The 16583-nt window shown below is 38.0% G+C and overlaps 1 non-coding gene across 1 annotated transcript; it reads right to left on the bottom strand.

The window, feature by feature from the left end:
- Window positions 1–15716: 15716 nt before the first annotated feature.
- On the bottom strand, window positions 15717–15849 carry LOC124995150 (U8 small nucleolar RNA). The gene has a single exon (XR_007110628.1). It is a non-coding gene; the product is annotated as a U8 small nucleolar RNA (small nucleolar RNA).
- Between the last annotated feature and the right edge of the window lie 734 nt (window positions 15850–16583).

Here is a 16583-nt window from a genome sequence, read left to right as displayed (position 1 = left end):
TTAACAACTAAAAAAATTTTTTTTAAAAAAGAAGAAAGAACTTTAGGAAACATCAGCCAGATATCTCACCCAAATACATGATTACTGACTCCTAGCCAATCTATTTCACACCATCTTCCCTTCTGTCCCCCACTGTTCATTTGTTTCAAGCAAGACACATCTGACCTTCTGTAATCTCCTTCTTAAATATTTTGGTAATTTCCCTAAAATATAGGAATTTTTTTTCTATAAATACATAATCAAAGTTCCATTATCACACCCAAAATATAATCAGATTTTGTAATGTGCTCAATTAACCAGTCTTCAATTCTCCCTGATGGTCTCAGGACTTTCTTTTCACTGGTTTGTTTGAATCAGAATGTGAACATGGCCCAGGCATGATTTTACTTTTATGACTCTTAAATATCTTTTGATTTGTAGGTTCCTTCCCTTTCCCTCTTTCTCCTTACAATTTATTTATTGTTTGCAGTGCTGGGGATTGAACTCATGGACTTGCATGTGCCAGGCACGCGCCAACCACTGAGCTACACCCCAGCCCTTACCATTTATTTTAGAAGAAAATGGGTCATATGTGTTGTGGAATTGCCCACATTCTGGATGTGGCCGGGAGCCTTCCTGTGGTGTTATTTCACTCTAACTCCTCTTTACTTCCTATAAACTGGTAGTTGAATCTAGAGACCTGTTCAGGTTCACATTCAAGTTTTTTGCAAGGCCACTTTCAGTGGGGCTATGTACTTCCTGTTGCACTATATCCAGAGGCTGGTTGTCTCTCCTTTTATGGCATCAGGATTGATCGATGGGATTTAAATGTTATCAGCAGGTTAGTTTACTAACTAGAATGCTGCTATAAAGAAAAAATTTCTTTACCAATTATTGGATACCATCCCCACATCACCACTATACTCTGCCAGTTTCCTTATACCAGTATTATTGACAGGATAAATGACAAATTCTGTCTTTTTTAAACCAGCTTTAGGAATGAGTTCATTCCCTAGCATGCTTCAGAGATCATCGGTGGGTTGCTTTCTGTTTGTTTTGTGGTTTTGTTGTTGTTGTTGTTGTTGTTGTTGTTTTGCTTTAACAGCATTATGCACTCATGGGTCTAAACATATTTTATGTATTTTCTGTTATTGCAGTATAATTGTTTTATAGATACTCAAATTCTCCTAGCTTTGACCAATGGGAACCTCTTCCTTTTGGTAACCCAGTTCTTTTAACAAGTTCTCTGATAACTTCCTTACTGGCTGGTATCAAAAATGGTCTAGGCTTATCTTTTGTACTTTTGCCTAGACCTAGCATCAGCCATTTTCCCAAGAAGCCTTGGTTCCTTTTATTTGGGAATTAGTATTTAGAGACCACTGTATGGGCGCTACATTCATTTTCAGAATGAGTGATTTATGAGACTAGGTAGGAACCAGGCTCGAGTTGAACCTAAGTCATCAAACATTTATTAAATAATATGTGGCTCATTCTAAATGAGGGAGAGGAAAACAGGAATAAACAAATAACTGGGACATGATGCTATTGGGGAAATAAACCAGGCTGAAGTTAAGGAGCAAAGCTTCATTGAGGAATTAACATTTGAGCAACAGAAATAGGCAGACAGGGTGAAATGGAAGAAGATTCTGGGCAGAGAAAAGAACATGAGCAAAGTCTCGGGATCGTGGAAGTGCATGGCATATTTGAACAAGAGTCCGATTTGCTTCATTTCCTTTGACAGGGTTAGTGGATTTAGAGAACAGCCAAATGCAGTAGACATAATGTATCTGGACTTCAGTGGGGCATCTGTCCAGGCCCCTCATGATATCACTGTGGACAAGATGGAGAAATATGGACTAAATGATAGTACCATTAGGTGAATTAACAACAGTTAGGTGAATAAATGAACCCAAAGGATGCTGATTAGTAGATTGATGTTAGCATAGAGGATGGTCTTTAGTAGAGTGAAATAGGGCTCTGTCTGTCTCAACGTTTTTATCAATGATCTAAGTAAAAGTATAGAGCAAATACTTAACAAATCTGCAAATCATACAGAGCTAACTGGGATAATGAGTAGTCTAAGTGACAGAATCTGGATTCAAAAAGATATTGGCCGGTTGGACTTATTGAGATAAAATTTCTAGGAATGAATGTAAATTCCTACAATGGAGTAAAAAACTAAGCAAATGAGCACCCCCAGACATCTGGATTACATGGAAGTAGCATGGTCAGTTGCCTGTACACGAAAAAGATCTAAGAGTTTAGATCTGCATAATGTATTATTAATGTGCATGGATAATAGCAAAGCGTACAGAATAGGGGAGGTATGCTGGTCAGCAGTGGGTTATTCAGGTCATTTATGGAGAATACTTTGAAAGAGTAATTGACAAATGGGATGTCATAGACAGCTTTTCTGTCACTGTGGCCAAAAGACCAGATAAGAACAACTTACAGGAGGAAAAGTTTATTTGGGCTCACAGTTTCAGAGGTCTCAGTCCATAGACATAGACATAGACTGCATTGCTCTGGGCCCAAGGTGAGGCAGGACATCAGGGGAAGGAAACTGCTCCCGTTGTGGCAGCAAGGAAGCAAAGAGAGAGGCGGGAGGAATAAGAGCAACGCTTCCAAGGAATGCCCTAGGGGCCCGTCTCCTCTTGTCACTCCCCACCTGCCTACAGTTACCACCTAGTCAGTCCATTCCATCTAGGATGGACTGATTGCGTTAGAGTTCTCACAATCCAACTGCTTCACCTGTGAACACTCCTGGATTAACACAGGGGCTTTGGGGGGACACCTTATATCCAAACCTTAACATGGGAGTAATTTATAGGAAAAGGCTCTGATAGGTAGGAGAATTTAAAAAACTATAGTAAATTGCTTCTTGGTCTTTTGGCTAAGATCAAGTACAAAAGGATATGATAGATTACAGAGGGAAATGAGGAGGGGTGGTATGAAAAATGGTGAAATGAGACAGACGTCATTACCCTATGTACATGTATGATTACATAAATGGTATGAATCTACATCTGCACAACCTTAGAAACAAAATAATGTACCCCATTTGTGTACAATGAATCAAAATGCAGTCTGTAAAAAGAAAAAAGAAAAAAAAAGGATATGATAAACCTGGGCCTATATCTCAGAGACTTAGGAGGCTGAGGCAGGAGGATCATCAGTTTGAGGCCAGCCTCAACAACTTAGTAAAGACTCTGCCTCAAAATAAATGGCCAGGGGGGGCATTTGGAATGTAACTCAGTGGTAAAGCACCTCTGGGTTCAGTTCCCAGTACCAGGGGAAAAACACTATAAGAAGGACTCATAAAGGAACTAATAGCAACTAGAATAGCTGTAGAGCCACCATGCAAAAGGCAAGTAGGAGCCTCTCACAGTGTTATCCTAGGGCAGTAGCAGAGGACAGCTAGGAGGTCACTGGGTAGAAGTCAGAGGGAAACAGATTTCTGCTCTGTAGAACTTTCTCTGTAGAACTTTGTAACAGAGCTCTCTGGAGGTGGAGAAGGCTACTGCACAGATCAAACTTGCCCTTTTGAAGACAGAGACGACTAACAGGGAGATTGTTGAGGAGCCTCCTTAAGCAAGAATTAGGTTCTCTTCTGTATCAGAGTCCTCCTGTGGCTGTCCTCCTTAGCAGCTTTATTTTCTTGCTCTGACATGCCCGTGTCCCTCACGTGGGTGCTAGGGCCACCAAAACATTCTTCATCCACACAAGGCCCCGTTCTTTGGGTCTTTTGTCCTCTTACACACCACTGTTCAAGTTCTATACACACCAAGAACCAGGAGAGCTGAACTCCAATTTTAGTTCTCATACCAATTACAGCACATCAGGTGTGGTAGATTTAAGAGGGCCGCAAATTCTTTGACCCATTGAGAGGTAGAGTATAACTTCCTTCCCTTGAGTTTGTGCTGGTCTCAGTGACTGACTTGATCAATAGAAGATAGTGGAAGCTTGGGACTTCCAAATCTGGGTCATAGGGACCCTTGCTGGTTTCACTGCTGCTTCTTGTCATGCTCACTCTGTGAGGAAGCCCCAGGAGTCACTAGCATGACCATGGGAGGGGGGTCAGGGTGGCAAGCCCCAGTCATTCCAGCTCTCAGACATCTGAGTTGCCCCAGCTAAAGCTGCAGACATCACCTGAAGCAAAGGTGCCATATGCCCTCAGCTCAGTCCACATTTCAGGTGTGAGAGCAAAATGGATGATTGTTGCATTTTCAACCACTAACTTTTGGGGCAATTTATAATACACAACACCAGGTAGGTCATCCTACTTGGGAATTGGTTTTCAACCTGTAAGTGAAATGAAGGAACCTAATACTTTCTAAGATTCTTTTCTATTCTGACATTCTGTGCAGCAAACCCTGTGGTCCCTGGATTCCTTTACACTCTTAAAAAGTATTGAGAACCCCAAAGACTTTTTGTTTATGTGGGATATATTCATTGATGTTTGCCATATTAAGAAATTAAAACAGAAAAAAAATTGAAAATATGGACTCAGCACCTTTTAAAGAGATAACAATAAATTTTATTAAATGCTAACACAAAGAACATACCTTGATGAAAATAGTATTTTCCAAAACAAAATATATATATATATTAGAATGGCATTATTTCACATTTTTGCAAATTTCTGTAGTGGATGGCTAAATAGAAGAGAGCTGAATTTTCACCTCGGCTTTTTCATTCAAGTCACAATATCACATCATGCAATCTTTGCAAAATTTCACTGTACAATCAAGAAAGAAGAAACATGAACAAGGTACAGTGTATTGTTATTGTGAAACTAGTTTTAACGTCAGAGACCCCTAGATGAATGTTGGGAACTTCCAGGGGTTCTCAGACCATACTTTGATAACCATTACTTTAAAGAAATGATGTGGAAAATTAATCTATATTTATTCATTGAAGGTGGTACTGAGAGGTTCGAAGTTTGAGAGGGGTGTGCATTTCAATAAGGATTACTTCTCCTTCAGAAGAATGATAGCATTTCAAAATACGCAAAGCCGTTTATCTAGCTGAGGTTCACTCACAGATGGACAGACCTGCCCTGCTGGCTTCCTCTGAAGTCTGACCCCGGGTGTCAAAGACTGTAGTCTCAAGAGTGAATCCATCAAGGACAAGAGGAGAGCATGGAAAAAATGACATGGCATGTTTTCCATGGCTCTCATTGTAAGAGAAGATGCCTTTTTTGTTTTATGGACAGAGAAGGATCCAATGAGTAATTAGCAAAGAACTTGAGATTACTAACTCTCATTGCCCCTACTCTCAGCAATTAAACTGGGCTCTTCATCATATCCTAACTATGCTAAGAGACTCTGGTAACATGGAGGTAATATGCTTGTTTATTTTAATTAAATTATTGAAAATCAGAAATGATATCATATCTAGCCTTTCCTAGCAATGTAGAGATTTCCCAGAACTTTTAGCTGCATATTTTTAGTAATTGCATTGTGCTAATCAACTAAAATGGCCCAGGATAAATGTTAATAAATAAACATAATCATAATCATACTCCTAGACAGATCCCATTGCCAAGAACTTCAAGAAGTCCTTGAATCCATTCCTCTGCTTCCAGGCCTGCTTTCTCTTCCAATCAATTCTTGACAGAAAAAATAGAGAAAATATGTTATGTAGTGGGTCACTTTCCTTTTTTCTTCAGATATCTTAATCCAGAAAAAAAGGCAATGAATTACAGTTATTTTAAAAAACATTAAAGAAGATTGAGATATTGCAAATTTTGTTTGAAAGAAGACTTAATGTAGACAATGAACCATTTTTCTTAGAAAGAAAGCAGTGCATGTATTTAGCCAAATACATGCAAACTTACTAAGTCAACATATGTTGAATATGATTTAAGATCTTTGATAGCTGGGTTAGAGGAGGGTTCTTGGTAATAAATTTTAATAAATGATTGATTTTTTTCATCTAGTTTTGATATATTTTAATTTTTTAAAATTTCAAAAGACAGACTATAAAAGCTAGCTAGTTATTATTTCTGGGAAATTATTAGAATTATCAAAGAATTGCACAAGATCAAAGTATTTATTTTGTTACCTTTAGGACTAAATGATTGACAAGAGAATGTCAAGCAACAACATGGTCGATAATAGCCTTTAATTTTGGCCCTGTAGTATTCCTAAAAGGGTAGTTCCTGAGTTATCCAGGACTCTCGAATAATAAAATAATGAATACTAAAACAAATTTCAAATAATAAAACTATAACCAATTAATAAAACAATTTTGGGGGAAACTCTGGTTATGGGCAAAAGAAACATGTCACTTAAAATGCTTATGGCTCTTGTGTCAGAGGTTAAATGTTATAGACCATGAAGGAAGGATATTTTGTTTGTGAAGAGATGGCCTGTGCTTCCTTTCTCTGGGTGCCACTCACTGAGGCAAGCAGGACTTTTTCTAGGTCTGGGTTCTGTAGATCGCACAGGCATTTACATCTGGGTTCAGCCAGCAGTGACCTCAAAGCTGATTTAATACCTAGCTCAAGTCACATCTCTGAACTGTCCCATTTGAAAAATGTTTTATGCGCTGGTTAGGGAAGACTGTCCCCCTCCTCAGCCCCAAATATCTCCTTCAGTGTCTAAGACTTTTATTCTGAGGAAGAACCTATTGGGACCAAATCTGAAGAAGAGAATTAACTCTTAAACCTTTATCCGCTATGTTTAGCTGAGACAGATACCCGTGTTGGGATATGTCAGGTGGAATTTGGGACTAGGTGGGGAATTCTTACTCAGGACACCAAAAACATGATCCATAAGAAATTGATATATGGTTTTGCCAAAAATTAAAAACATTTATAAAAGCCTCTGTTAAAACAATGAAAAGATGAGGTACAAACTGGGAGAAAATATTTGTAAACCAAGTATCTAATCAAGGTCCTGTATCTGGAATTAAGAACTCTGAAAACTCAACAGTTTAAAAACAACAAAAAAATGCAATTAGTGAATGGGAAAAGATGCGGAAAAGGCATTTCATTAAGGAGAGACACAGAAGGAAAATAAGCACATTTGAAAATGTTCAACATCATTAGCCATTAGGGAAATTAAAATTAAGATCATAATGAGATATCGCTATATACCTATTAGAACAGCTAAAATTTAAAAACTTGTTTTTAAATTAATAAAGCCAAGTTCTGGGAAGGATTTGGAGAAAACAGACCCCTTAGATGTTGATTGTGGGGATGTAAATGACACACTCTAGTAAATCATGTGGCTGTGTCTTCTAAGACTAAACAGATAACACCTGTAACTGTACTTTTGAGTATTCATCCCAGAGAAATAAAAACTTAGGAACCTGTGTACATGGATGTTTGTAGAAACTTTGTGATAGCCCCAAACTAAGACAACCCAAATATTCTTTGAGAAGTAAATAGTTAAATTCTACAGCTTTCACTCCATAGACTAGTCAGAAATGTGTGTTGGGGTGGGGGGGACCAATTAATAAAACAACCAATTTCAAGGGATTTATGCCTGACTCTACTTATATATCAAAACTTAAGAGAGAGAGATTCATGGTCTCCAAAGGACAGGAATGGACAGGGGGCAAATATAAAAAGGTAGCTTGAGAGATGGCTTGTCTTGATGGAAGAGTTCAGAATCTTGATTATGTTGGTAGCCACATTAATCTATGTATGGGTTAAAGGTACATAGAACTAGAAAAAATTTAAAGACTAAAAAAATAAAAGAATGTGTACATTACCCAGCTGTGACAAAAAACCCATAGGAATACACACACACACAAATACACAAACACACACACACACACATATGTAAACACACAAATGAGTGTGTGTAAAATGGTGAAAACTGAATAAGGTCTGTGGTCTGGTTCACACTGTAGTACCAATGTCAATGTCCTGCTTGGATCTTGTGTACAGCTATATAGGATGTTACCACTGGGAAAAATTGAACAAAAAGCATACAGGACTTTATGCATTATTTTTGTAACTTCTTGTATGTCTATAATTTTTTCAAAATAAAAGCTTAAGAAGTGGGGGTGGGCACCAAAACAAATGTCTTGTTTACACTTTTACTGAGCCCCAGATCCACTCTCTGGTTTAGAGATGCTTTCCCCCCCGCTGCCATGACTCCTTTCTTCATCTTTAAAAATTTCTGGAAGATGTCCAATGTATCAAAATGTATTCTACTGCCATGTATAACCAATTAGAACCAATAAAAAATTAATAAAAAGAAAAGATAAAAATTACTGGAAAGTTTCAGAAGTGGGGTATCTGGAGTTGCTCTTTGTCACTAGAAGTTTGAGCTGTCTAGAGTGATTCTGGTTTTCCTACTGAGTGCATGGTAAGATGGCACTTCCCCTACCCAAATGAAGGTAGGCACAGTCACATAATTTGCTATAACCAGGGAAATGTGAGCTGCAGTGACATTAATTACTTCCAGAAGAAAATTTTAAGGCACTGTTAGATTCTGAGTGCCTCAGAAACACATGGGCAGCTGCCCTTGTAGCAACCAGTGTTGAAACAAATTACAGGTAGAAAATAAGCTTTTGCTGTGTTACATTTGGGGATTCACTCTGTCAACAAAAAAGTAAAGACATACCAATATAACCTTTCAAAAAGCAATTTGGCAAGGAATGTTTATTTCCTTTGATACAGGAACTTAAATTGTGGGAATAAGTATCCACGGAAAGTCATGAAATACCATCAAAACTTCATGCACAAAGATACTGAACAAGGAATTGTTCATAATAAGAAAGAATAAGTAAACCAGAACAATAATTCAACCTCAGAAATGACACCTCATCAATGTTCAACAAAAAGGGATGCATAACAAAATATGGTTCTATGGGATATACATGGGAAAGTGTTTATGTTTTAATGTTAAATGAAGATACCAGGATATAAAATTACATATGAAGTCATCATGTAAGCATATGCACAAAAACACTAGTGTGGCCACAAATAAAAGGAATGACAAATCAAAGAATGGAAATGATATTTGAAACACATATATTTAAATAATTTAACATTTAGTATGTTCAAAGAACTCCTATGAATCATTTAAAATACAATAAACATGCAAAATAAAAATGGGAAAAGATGTGGAGAAAGGGGAACTCCCACACACTGTTGGTGGGAGTATAAATTAGTATAACCATTGTGGAAGTCCCTCAGAAAGCTGGAAACGAAGCTACCATATGATCCAGCAGATGCAACACGGGGTATATATTCAAGAACTTAAAATCAGGATGCCAAAGAAACATCTTGTTATGGCTTAGATTAGATGTCTCCCAAAAGTTCATGTGAGACAATGCAAGCTTAGAGGTGAAATTACTGGGTTGTGAGAAGCTTAAACTCATCAGTGCATTAATCCCCTGGTCAGGGATTAACTGAGTAGTCACCTAGGCAGGTAGGGTGTGGCTGGAGGAGGTGGGTCATTGGGAACATGCCTTTGGGGTTTATATTTTGTCCATGAGGATCACTCTTTGCTTCTTGGTGGCCACGTCCTGATCTGCTTTCCACACTATTTGGCCATGATGTTCTGCCTCACCTTGAGCCCCAAGGAATGGAACCAACCATCTATGGACAAAGACCTCTGAAACCATGATTCTCCAAATAAACTTTTCCTAAAATTGTTCTTGTCAGGTCTTTTGGTCACAGCAACAAAAAATCTGACTAAAGCACATCTACACTCCCACGTTTATTGCAGCACTATTTACAAAAACCAAGATGTGGAATCCGCCTAGTTTTCCATTGACAGATGAATGAGTAAAGAAAATGTGGATACACATTTCCACAAGTTGAATCCCAGTATCAAAAGAAATAAATAACCCTTGCCAAATTGACTCTGGAAAGGTTGTATCAATATATCTTTACTTTTGTGTCAGGGTGCATCCCCAAATGTAATACAGCAAAAGTTTGTTTTCCACTTGTGTGTATGTGACATTTTCTTAGTTTTATATATACACACACAATGGAATATTATTTAGCCATAAAAAGAATGAAATTCTGTAGTTTGAAGCAACATGGAAGGAACTAGAGGATATTATGTTCAAAGAAATAAGTGAGGCACACGTAAACACTGCGTATTCTCATTTATATGGAAGCAAGTTGATTTCAAAGAAGTAGGGAACAGAATAGTGGTTACCAGAGTCCAGAGGCATATGGATGATGGTTAATGGGCACAGGGGTACAGTTGAATAGAAGGAATAACTTCTATCCTATAGCACTATAGGATAACTACAGTTGGCAATGACTAAATATTTCAAAATAGCTAATGGAGAGGGATCTTGAATGTTCTCAACACAAAGAAATGATCCATGTCTGAATGTGATGAGTGTGCCAATTATCCTGATCCCATCATTACACACTGCATTCGTGTATTGGAATGCCACACTCTACCCCATAAGTAAGTAATTACTTTCTGTGTGTCAATAAAAATGAAAATAGAGACATTGGTACAGTAGTGCATACCTGTAATCTCAGCTACTGGGGGGACAAGGGGCTCCAATCACAAGTTGGAGGCCATTCTGGACAACTTAGTGAGACACTGTCTCAAAAATAAAATAAAAAGAGTTAAGGATGTTGCTCAGTTTGTAGCCTAACATATGTGAGGCTCTGGGTTCAATCCCAGTACTGCAAAAATTTAAATATAAATAAATATATATATATATAAAAACAGGAAAAGGCTGTGACTAAGCAAGTGCAGAAAAGGAAATCCAAACAGTAAGTAAACAATGAAAAGATGTTCACCTTCATCGAGAATTAGGTAAATTAAAATAAAAATGAGATGTTTTGCAAGAGAGACAGAAAGAAGATTAAAAACCTAAAAGTACCCAGGGACTGTCAAAACTCTGAAAGTGGCATCTCCTGTGTGGCACTGCTGATGACTTCACAAAAATGGGCAATAAATGGCGACTTGAGGATGTGAGCGTGCCCTATGACACAGCGATTTCATCTCTGGAACAACATATTGTATAGAGGCTCTGACACACGTGCACAAGAGATGCACACCGTGATGCTTTTTGCAGCTTCGTTTATACAGCAAGACGCTGGAAACAACTTTAAGAATCCAAAAATGTATGGGGCACGGTGGCGCACTGCCTGGAATCCCAGCGGCCCAGGAGGCTGAAGCAGGAGGATTACAAATTCAGGGCCAGCCTCAGCAATTTAGGAGGCCCTAAGTAACTTAGCAAGACCCTGTCTCTAAATAAAATATAAAAAGGGCTGGGGATGTAGGTCGATGATTAAGTGCCCCTGGGTTCCCACTCCAGTACCCGCCCCTAAAAAGAAATCCAACAATAAAATGGATAAATGATGACCATAAAATTGAATGTTATTAACAGTTTAAATAAATGAACTTGACTTACATGTACAAACATTAAAAAATCTTGAGAACACCATTGAGTGAACAGGGCAAGTTGCAAAATGGAAAAGTGTGATTTAATTGATGTAATTTAAAAAAACACATGAAACTATGTGTTGTGTGTGGACATAATCCAAGCAAGAATAGGAAGACTCCATGCCACCTTTAAGAGGGTAGAAGTGACTTCAATTCTTAGTGTGTTGTTCCTTTAAAAAGGGAGGGGGGGGCTCAAAATATATGACAAAATATTTAAAATTTGTTAAATAAAGCTGGTAGATTCATAGGAGTTTATTTTATTATCCTTGGCATTTTCTTGCTCCTTAAAATCTTTCATTATTATAACAGTAGGAGGAAATAAACAAGGTTTACAATGATTATCTGTTTTTTTAATTTTTTTTTTATTTTTACAGACTGCATTTTGATTCACTGTACACAAATGGAGTACAACTTTTCATTTCCATGGTTGTGCACCATGTAGGTTCACACCATTGTAATCATACATGTAACTAGGGTAATGATATCTGTCAAATGGAGGAATTTGAATTAAGAGGAGGGAAATGAGAGGGGGAGGAAGGAGGGGATGAAAGATGGTGGAATGAGACAATGATTGTCTATTAGAATTGTGTGCAACATTTCTTCTTATACTTTTATGAAATTTCTGAATTATCTTCCATAAACACACACACATATATATTTATCTTTTAATTAGAAAAATCAGAATTAATCCATCCTCTATCTCTTTTCAAGGAAAAGAAACTGCTGTAATTATGCTTACTTTTCTTGCCTATTTACAAAATTGTAAAGAGTTGAAAAAACTATTCTCCCTCCTTTCCAGCTTTAGATACAGAGAAGGAATTACCATCAAAGATGGAGGACGCATCTTGCCTCACCCTGGGCATGGCAAAGCCCTTGGCCCAGCCCGGGATGTCTACTCAGGCACTAACTTCTTTGGCCCATCCCCATTCCTCTCCACTATGGTTAATTTTGAATATTAGAGTTAAAATCTCCCCCTCAACTATCTGGAAGTTAGTCCTCAAGCTCTGCACAGCTGTGTCACGGTTAATACCAACACTCTGCTTTCCAAGACCTTACTCTTCAGTCTTGAGTACTGAGAGAGAATTTGGTCACCTTGCCTGAATAGAATAGCTTGATGGTTAAAGGCACCAACTTCTAAATATGATTTTAAGCCTGCTCTACCACTAAGTAGTCATATCATCTCAGACAAATTGGCCTCTGGAAATTTAAGAGTTTCACGTGTAAGATGAAGTTCTGTTAGTCTTGTCTGTAAAACAAAGAACACCAAAACCAAACTGACTTACACACACACACACAGAGATGTATTTAATACTGTAACTACAAGGGCCTAGGTAGAATGCCGCCGAAGAGCTCATTTCAGATGTAGCCAGTCTTTGGGAATTGTTTCTCCATGTCTCAGTGCTGTGTGGGTCACATTTTCGGTCAGAATGTCCCCAGGAGGTGGCAAGATGACCACTACAGCTTAAAGTTTTGACAAACCCAATGGAAAGAAGAACCTCTTTGCCCAGAGTCCCAGCAAGTGTCCCACAGTGACTTTTGCTTTCAATTGGCCCAGCTTGGGTCCCAGTCCAACCTTAAAATAATCACTGTGGCCAGGAAGATGCACATTTTCCTTGGCAAACTTGGGTCATGTGCTTACTGCTGGAGTCGGGGATGGGACCCACCTGCCTGATTATATAGACAGAGTTCTTAGAAAGAAAATTGAGTTGCTTCCTGTAAATGAGGGGAGAATGAGTTCCAGGTAAGGACTGAAACAAACAAAACTGGTCTAGAAAAGTCACTATAATAATAAAAATAATAATATAATAATATCTACCTCATAAGGTTTTTATGAGACTAAATAAGAAATTAGTCCCATGCTCAATTAAGAATGCCTATAGAGGTACTGGGGTTGTGGCTCAGTGGTAGAGCACTTGTGTGGCATGTGTGAGGCACTGGGTTTGCTCCTCAGCACCACATAAAAATAAATAAATAAAATAAAGGTATTGTATCCATCTACAACAACAAAAAATATTTAAAATAATATTTCCTATAGACCTTCAAGCTTCACAATTACAATCTCTGTTCTAGAATAAAACCTAGGATATAAAGGTACTTAGAGATCCCTTTTGCTTAATTTTATCAAAATTTAGAATTACATGTAGATTTTCTCTTCATATCAGAAAGACTAATAAGGATTTTATTATGTGTAGTTTGAATAAGGAGAAGAGAGACATATGTCTTATTCATGCCTAAAGATTCAGTGTCTGGCACATAGTTGAAACTCAGTTAATATTTTTTTCACATTGAACTGAAAATAATTATGCTGAAATTCTTTCCATGGAACCCAAGGGATGTTGGTAAAATTAAACCATGTGGAACTTGAGTAGTGTTAATGTTTCGTTCATAGATTTCATGTATTTTTGCATATATTTTATGGCATTTATATTAGATTCATAAATAAGATATTGCTCTGTTTGTGTGAACTCAATAAAATATTTTAAAATAACAATAAAAATATCCTCCTGCCCTCCTATATAACTGTGGGTAATTTCGCTGATTTCTTAGCTCTTTAAGACTTAATGAAAGAACTCTGCAGGGTGGCAAGTTAGTGACAGCAAGTGTGGTCTGGCCAGTAGGAAATGGAAAAGTCCTCCAGTGGTGTGCAGTCACAGAGCACAGGGTGACAGACGGGACTGCTCCTGAGAAGTAGAAAATAGCCATCCTGGGAGTCATGCTCCCCCACCTCCATCAGGCTCAGTCCTGGACGAGTCATTTGTCAGGCATCCCTTGCTCAGGGAGCCTTCTCACAAGGGGGACCTTTCAACACACATGTGCACCCACACACAGTTAATCACCAAGACTTTTTATTACGATGTGTGGTGCTCCAGCTTCAGAGCTGGTCAATTATTTCACTGCCAGGTGTATGGAGAAGTCAATTACCGAGTCCATCATTCAATCACCATTCAATTTTTTTTCTTGTGGTACTGGGGATTGGACCCAGGGGTACTTTGCCACTAAGCAACACCTCCAGTCATTGTATTCTTTTATTTTGAAACAGGGTCTCACTAAGTTTCCCAGGCTGGCCTCAGCCTTCTCTGAGTAGCTGGGATCACAGGTGGGTGCCTCTGTTCTGAGCAATCACTGTCCACTTTGCTGTTAGAACTGAGACTCCCCCAACCCCCCCACCAGGAGTTTTGACTGAGAAAGATTAGAGAGGAAGTTGCACTTCTATTCCTGAAAACTCAGCAATCCTCAAGCAAATTAAAATAGGATCTGAAATTCAAGTTCTGCAAGAACTCGATCAAATTGAGATTTTAAAATGTGGTCAATAAAGATGAAACTAATATCATTTCTCAGGATGCTGTCATTTATGTTATCTAATACATCCTTATTGGGCCAGATTCTTTCTTGTATACTTATTTTGGAATCAATGGGAGCTACCATTGAGAAAACACTTCATATGTGACTTCATTTAACCCTCATGACAACCCCATGACTGTGGCTGTCCCCAGTCGACAAAAGAAGAAACTGAGGCCCAGACAGATGATGTATATGATGATGTCATACAGGAAATAGCAAGGTGGGTGGAAGCATTAATACTCTCGTGCTTCCCTACCACATATTACTATACAAAGTACACTAAAATGTTCTCCATTTTAATCAACCTATTATTCTAAAATTTTAAAACTTTTAAAATTAAATTTTTTTTAATTTGAAAATTTCCAGGTTCGCTAATAATTATCATCATAATAAGTAATTTAGTAAATTCCCATCAAGTATCATGGTTGGCTGAAATAATGATGCCCAAAGATATCAGGTCTTAATCCATGAAACCTGTGAATGTTAATCTGTATGGAAAGTATCTTTACAGATGTGAGTAAGATAAGGAGCCAGAAATGAGGAGATGATAGAGATGAGCCTAATGTGACCACATGAATCCTTATGAAAGAAAGGCAAGGGGAGATGAGAAAGAAAAGGAGAAGGAAACAGGATATAGCAGCAGAGATCAGAATGACGTGGTCAGAAGTCACAAGAGGGTGGCGGCCTCAGGAAGCAAGAAGAGACCTGGAGCTGATGGAATGATGCTGATCCTTGAAATATCTGAATTCTGTTCCCTGGAACTGTCAGGGAAATTTTTTTCTGTTGTCTTAAGTCAATACATTTGTGCTAATTTGTTACAGCAGCCACAGGAAACTAATACATTCTTCACACCCTGTGCAAGGTCAGTGTGTGTGTGTGTGTTCTCTGATCTTCACACTAAGGTTATGAAGCAAGTATTACATTTGTATGAAGAAAAGTGAGGTTTAGAGAGATTGCATAAGTAAGCCAAAAGTCCTACACAATTATAACAGAACTGGGATTTTTTTTTTAATCAGATAGGAAAAATCAGAGTGTTCCAAGCCCTGATTATTCAGAGACACTAATCACATACCATGTGAGCTCCAATCATCCCGTTCCCTCTGCCCTCCTAAAGGAGGACTAGGTAAGGATTGCCCCCTGGAGATCAGAACTGGGACTTGAATCCTGGCCCGTCCTCTTTCCACTCCATCTCACCCCTTCTCTCATTAGCCATTCAGTACTCTTCAAGTGAATTGAGATAAACAGATGGAAAGAAAGGTGGAAAGATTATTGGAGTTTTATTTATCAAAGAAATTTCAAAACACTTGGAGGTATATTATCCAAGATTCCAAATTATCTGCCAAGTGACCAAGGCTACTGAGTCTAAAGCGCCTCATCGCAACTACACTCCTGCATTTCAGGCTATGGTGCAAAGTGCTCTGTAACAATTGGCTTTGGACAGGAACAACTCATCCCCGATGGTGAAAACTTCCAAAACCGCCTACAGGAAGGGGAGGGAAAACTCAGACATTAGCCAAGTGTTGTTGAACATGGAACACAGACTTTTTTTAGGATTTATGTAATTTTATTTTTTGTTCAAAAATGCATAAAACAATTTCAAATCCTCAGGGAATTGAATGAAATATAAATATACATGCAATTATTTATATCAACCCAATAGAACACAGAATTTTTTCAAAAAAATATTTTTAAACTGTCACTTGGTTTTTGCCTAAATTCGAAAACAGGTCCAGTTGAAGAAAGAAAGAATAAAAATTAACTTTGAGCAGTGTTGCTTTCCATTTATATTAGAAGGTTGCATGTGAGTGACCATGGTTAAATTCTATTTCAGTCTTGGTTCTCCTTGCAGATAATCTCTTTCAATTGGTAAGAAATGAA

This window comes from Sciurus carolinensis, chromosome 10 (genome assembly GCF_902686445.1).
Source record: "Sciurus carolinensis chromosome 10, mSciCar1.2, whole genome shotgun sequence".
NCBI classification, from domain to species: domain Eukaryota; kingdom Metazoa; phylum Chordata; class Mammalia; order Rodentia; family Sciuridae; genus Sciurus; species Sciurus carolinensis.
The sequence above is the reverse complement of the archived record's forward strand: the minus strand, read 5'-3'. Positions and strand labels throughout refer to the sequence as shown.